The sequence below is a fragment of the Nycticebus coucang genome, chromosome 20 (genome assembly GCF_027406575.1).
Source record: "Nycticebus coucang isolate mNycCou1 chromosome 20, mNycCou1.pri, whole genome shotgun sequence".
Lineage (NCBI taxonomy): Eukaryota > Metazoa > Chordata > Mammalia > Primates > Lorisidae > Nycticebus > Nycticebus coucang.
The window spans coordinates 19127735-19134167 of NC_069799.1; positions in this window are offsets into that span (position 1 = coordinate 19127735).

The window sequence follows — 6433 nt, forward strand, 5'->3', positions numbered from 1 at the left end:
GATACCAGTGACTGGCTCCGACGGAGGGGCAAAGTGGGGAAGGAGACGTCAACCTTCCCAGACTGCTCTGTTTGCTGGGTGGCTCCTCCTGACTCCACGCTGCACTAGGATGAGCCGTGTCAGAGGAGTCACCAGGCCCCTGTGATCCAGTTCCCAGAGACCTCTTGAACTCTCCCACCCGAGACAGGTGCCGATTGAGACAGTTGATTTGGACCTTTTGAACTGGGCTAATAGACTAAGGACTATTCAGGCGGTGCCCTGGGTGTGCGGTTGTAGGAAGGTTTGATTCTCCTTTTCCAACTGGGGCCAGAGGGGGGCAGGCGGGGTGACTTAATTGCTGATTTTTCCACACAGCTGAGACTTCAAGCCAGAGTAGAAGTTGCAATAGGATCGAACAGAAACCAGCTGAAAACAAGACAGAACCACTTAGCTCCACCACACAAGACAGGGCCCCAGTTTCTCAGGCCACAACACTGTACGGGCCCTTGATAAAGCCCCAGGGGAAAAATCAAAGGGAGTAAAATAACCATGGGGTGGAATCAGTGGAAAAACTCTGGTAACATGAATAACCAGAATAGATCAACCCCCCCAAGAAAAGATAAGGCAGATGTGATTGAAGATCCCATTCATAAACAACTGGATGAGATGTCAGAAATTGAATTCAGAATTTGGATTGCAGACAAGATTAATAAAATGGAATTAGGAATTCGAGGAGAAATTCAAAAGTTGTCTCAAGAATTTAACGAATTTAAAGACAAAACCACCAAAGACTTAGACACACTGAAGCAAGAATTTACAAGCCTCAAAGATATGAAAAATACAGTAGAATCCCTCAGCAACAGAATGGAGCAAGCAGAAGAAAGGATTTCTGACATTGAAGATAAAGTCTTTGAACGCTCCCAATCTCTCAAAGAGGAAGAGAAACGGAGAGCAAAAATGGATCACTCACTCAGAGAGCTCTCAGATAATTTGAGAAAAAGCAATATACAAATTATTGGGATTTCTGAGAATGATGAAGTGGTCTCACTGGGCACAGAGGCCCTTATGCATGAAATTATGAAAGAAAATTTTCCAGACATGCCTAGAGAATCTGAAATTCAGATAGCAGACAGCTTCAGAACCCCAGCACGATTCAACCCCAATAAGTCATCCCCCAGATATATCATAATTAGCTTCACTAAAGTTAACATGAAAGAGAAGATTCTCAAAGCAGCCTGGGGAAAGAAAACTATTACGTACAAAGGTAAGAATATTAGAATAACTGCAAATCTCTCTGCTGAAAATTTTCAAGCCAGAAGAGAGTGGTCATCAACTTTTAATCTCCTAAAGCAAAATAATTTTCAACCCAGGATCTTGTATCCAGCTAAACTGAGTTTCATCTATGATGGAGAAATTAAATACTTCAATGACATTCATATGTTGAAAAAATTTGCCATAAGTAAACAAGCTCTTCAGGATATTCTCAGACCTATCCTTCACAATGACCAACCCAATCCTATACCATAAAAGTAAACTCACTCAGAAATTTCAGCTCAAACTCCAACTACCACACTGGCGAAAGGATTAAAAATGTCCACTGGACCTTTGAAAAACTTGATACCCAAAATTCCACTAGACTTATCAATACTCTCCATCAATGTGAATGGCTTAAACTGTCCTCTAAAGAGGCATAGGTTAGCTGACTGGATACAAAAACTCAAGCCAGATATTTGTTCATACAAGACTCACATCTTAACTTAAAAGACAAATACAGACTCAGGGTGAAAGGATGGTCATCCATATTTCAGGCAAATGGTAATCAGAAAAAAGCAGGTGTTGCAATTTTATTTGCAGATACAGTAGGCTTTAAACTATCAAAAGTAAGGAAGGACAAGAATGGTCACTTCATATTTGTTAAGGGTAATAATCAACATGATGAGATCTCAATTATTAATATCTATGCACCCAACCAGAATGCACCTCAATTTGTAAGAGAAACTCTAACAGACATGAGTAACTTGATTTCCTCCAGCTCCATAATCGTCGGAGATTTCAACACTCCTTTGGCAGTGTTGGATTGATCCTCCAGCAAGAAGCTGAGCAAAGAAATCTTAGATTTAAATCTAACCATCCAATATTTAGATTTAGCAGACATCTACAGAACATTTCATCCCAACAAAACTGAATACACATACTTCTCATCAGCCCACGGAACTTACTCCAAAATTGACCACGTTTTAGGTCACAAGTCTAACCTCAGTAAATTTAAAGGAATAGAAATTATTCCATGCATCTTCTCGGACCATCATGGAATAAAACTTGAATTGAGTAACAACAGGAATCTGAATACTCATACAAAAACATGGAAGTTAAATAACCTTATGCTGAATGATAGCTGGGTCAGAGATGAGATTCAGAACGAAATAGCCAATTTTTTGGAACAAAACGACAATGAAGACACAAACTATCAGAACCTCTGGGACACCGCAAAGGCAGTTCTAAGAGGGAAATTTATAGCACTGCAAGCCTTCCTCAAAGGAACGGAAAAGGAGGAAGTTAACAACTTAATGGGACATCTCAAGAAACTGGAAACGGAAGAACATTCCAACCCCAAACCCAGTAGAAGAAAAGAAACAACCAAAATTAGAGCAGAATTAAATGAAATTGAAAACAAAAGAATACTACAACAGATCAATAAATCAAAAAGCTAGTTTTTTGAAAGGGTCAATAAAATAGATAAACGTTGGCCAACCTAATCAGAAAAAAAAGAGTAAAATCTCGAATATCATCAATCAGAAACAACAAAGACGAAATAACCACAGACTCCTCAGAAATCGAAAAAATCCTTAATGAATATTACAAGAAACTTTATTCTCAGAAATATGAACATCGGAAGGAAATTGACCGATACTTGGAAGCACACCACCTTCCAAGACTTAACCAGAATCAAGTGGAAATGTTGAACAGACCCATATCAAGTTCAGAAATAGCATCAACTATACAAAACCTCCCTAAAAAGAAAAGCCCGGGACCAGATGGTTTCACATCAGAATTCTACCAAACCTTTAAAGAGGAATTAGTACCTATATTACTCAACCTGTTCCAAAATGTAGAAAAAGAAGGAAGACTACCCAACACGTTCTATGAAGCAAACATCACCCTGATCCCCAAACCAGGAAAAGACCCAACAAGAAAAGAAAATTATAGAACAATATCACTAATGAATATAGATGCAAAAATATTCAACAAGATCCTAACAAACTTAATCTAGCAACACATCAAACAAATTATACATCATGACCAAATTGGTTTTATCCCAGGGTGTCAAGGCTGGTTCAATATACGTAAATCTATAAATGTAATTCAGCACATAAACAAATTAAAAAACAAAGACCATATGATTCTCTCAATTGATGCAGAAAAAGCTTTTGATAATATCCAGCATCCCTTCATGATCAGAACACTCAAGAAAATTGGTCTAGAAGGGACTTTTCTTAAACTGATAGAGGCCATCTACAGCAAACCCACAGCCAATATCATATTGAATGGAGTTAAATTGGAATCATTTCCACTCAGATCAGGAACCAGACAAGGCTGCCCTTTGTCTCCATTGCTTTTCAACATTGTAATGGAAGTTTTAGCCACCGCAATTAGGGAAGAAAAGGCGATCAATGGTATCCATATAGGGTCAGAAGAGATCAAACTTTTGCTCTTCGCAGATGATATGATTGTGTATCTGGAAAACTACGGACTCTACTACAAAACTCCTAGAAGTGATCAAGGAATACAGCAGCGTCTCAGGTTACAAAATCAACATCCATAAATCGGTAGCCTTTATATACACCAAGAACAGTCAAGTTGAAAAAGCAGTTAAGGACTCTATCCCATTCACAGTAGTGCCAAAGAAGATGAAATATTTGGGAATTTACCTAACAAAAGACGTGAAAGATCTCTATAAAGAGAACTATGAAACTCTAAGAAAAGAAATAGCTGAAAATGTTAACAAATGGAAAAACATACCATGCTCATGGCTGGGAGGAATCAACATTGTCAAAATGTCCATACTACCCAAAGCAATGTATAATTTCAACGCACTCCCTATTAAAGTTCCACACTCATATTTTAAAGATCTTGAAAAAACAATACTTCGTTTTATATGGAATCAGAAAAAAACTTGAATAGCCAAGACATTACTCAGAAATAAAAACAAAACAGGAGGAATCACACTACCAGACCTCAGACTTTACTACAAATCGATAGTGATCAAAACAGCATGGCATTGGCACAAAAACAGAGAAGTAGATATCTGGAACAGAATAGAGAACCAAGAGATGAATCCAGCTACTTACCATTATTTAATCTTTGACAAGCCAATTAAAAACATTCAGTGGGGAAAAGATTCCCTATTTAACAAATGGTGCTGGGTGAACTGGCTGGCAACCTGCAGAAGACTGAAATTGGACCCACACCTTTCACCATTAACTAAGATAGACTCTCATTGGATTAAAGATTTAAACTTAAGACATGAAACTATAAAAATACTAGAGGAGAATGCAGGGAAATCCCTTGAAGAAATTGGTCTGGGTGAGTATTTCATAAGGAGAACCCCCCGGGCAATTGAAGCAGCTTCAAAAATACACTACTGGGACTTGATCAAACTAAAAAGCTTCTGCACAGCTAAGAACACTGTAAGTAAAGCAAGTAAACAGCCCTCAGAATGGGAGAAGATATTTGCAGGGTATATCTCTGACAAAGGTTTAGTAACCAGAATCCACAGAGAACTCAAACGCATCAGCAAGAAAAAAACAAGGGATCCCATCGCAGGCTGGGCAAGGGATTTGAAGAGAAACTTCTCTGAAGAAGACAGGCACACGGCCTTCAGACATATGAAAAAATGCTCATCATCTTTAATCATCAGAGAAATGCAAATCAAAACTACTTTGAGATATCATCTAACTCCACTGAGACTAGCCTATATCACAAAATCTCAAGACCAGAGATGTTGGCGTGGATGCGGAGAAAAGGGAACAGTTCTGCACTGCTGGTGGGTATGCAAATTAATACATTCCTTTTGGAAAGATATATGGAGAACACTCAGAGATCTAAAAATAGATCTGCCATTCAATCCTGTAATCCCTCTGCTGGGCATATACCCAGAAGACCAAAAATCACAACATAACAAAGATATTTGTACCAGAATCTTTATTGCAGCCCAATTCATAATTGCTAAGTCATGGAAAAAGCCCAAGTGCCCATCGATCCACGAATGGATTAATAAATTGTGGTATATGGAATACTATGGAATACTATGGAATTCTATGGAATTCCAACCATGGAATACTATGCAGCCTTAAAGAAAGATGGAGACTTTACCTCTTTCATGTTTACGTGGATGGAGCTGGAACATATTCTTCTTAGTAAAGAATCTCAAGAATGGAAGAAAAAGTACCCAATGTACTCAGCCCTTCTATGAAACTAATTTGGGGCTCTCACATGAAAGCTATAACCCAGTTACAACCTAACAATAGGGGGAAGTGGGAAAGGGGTGGGGTGGGTATAGGGAGGGGGATCGGTGGGATCACACCTGTGGTGCATCTTACAGGGGTATTTGCGATACTTGGTAAATGTAGAATGTAAATATTTTGGCACAGTAACTGAGATAACGCCAGAAAGGCTATGTTAACCATTGTGATAAAAATGTGTCAAATGGTCTATGAAGCGAGTGTATGATGCCCCATGATCATATCAATGTATACAGTTATGATTTAATAAAAAAAAATTCATTCCTTTCTTCTGGTGTGCTGCCTCTGAGTCATCGACTAGAAGCCCAGTGGACAGCAACACAAATGTCTGATGTGGTGTTTACTTGTTTTGAGGTTGGATCACTTAAAGACTTTTGTTAATGAGGACTGAAAACCCATAAACCACACAGGACAATGTGACATGGAAAAATAAACTCACATAGGAACATGTTTAGGACCCAGCTTTTTCTACTCTGTGGCTTTCCAGGAAGTAGGAAAGTTCAGTTTTCCCACTGGTAATTCTCCTTTCTAATCATCCCAAAGCCAAGGTTGTTTGGCTTCTAATAGTGACGTGACACTTATGAGCCTGGAGACAAATGAGTTGATGTCGTGCCTACCTTATAACTACATCTTAAGAGCCTCCTCTAACATGCATGGACTCACTTTAAAGACTCAGCTGGGTAGTGTGTCATTTCTCATCTACGTTAACAGTGAAAGCTCAGAACAGAAGTGGGTGGTAAAATGAGGGAAGATTTTCTAAATAAAGTGTTAAGAGAATTCACTTTTCAAAATATTAATTACATGTCAGTGAATTATAATTAAACACAGTAATTCTTCAGAATCTTAAGAGGCAACAAATCTACAGATTTTTTAAAGGACTTTTAAAATTCTGTAATGTTGAATTTGTTAAATTGTGATTGATTTTTCTTATT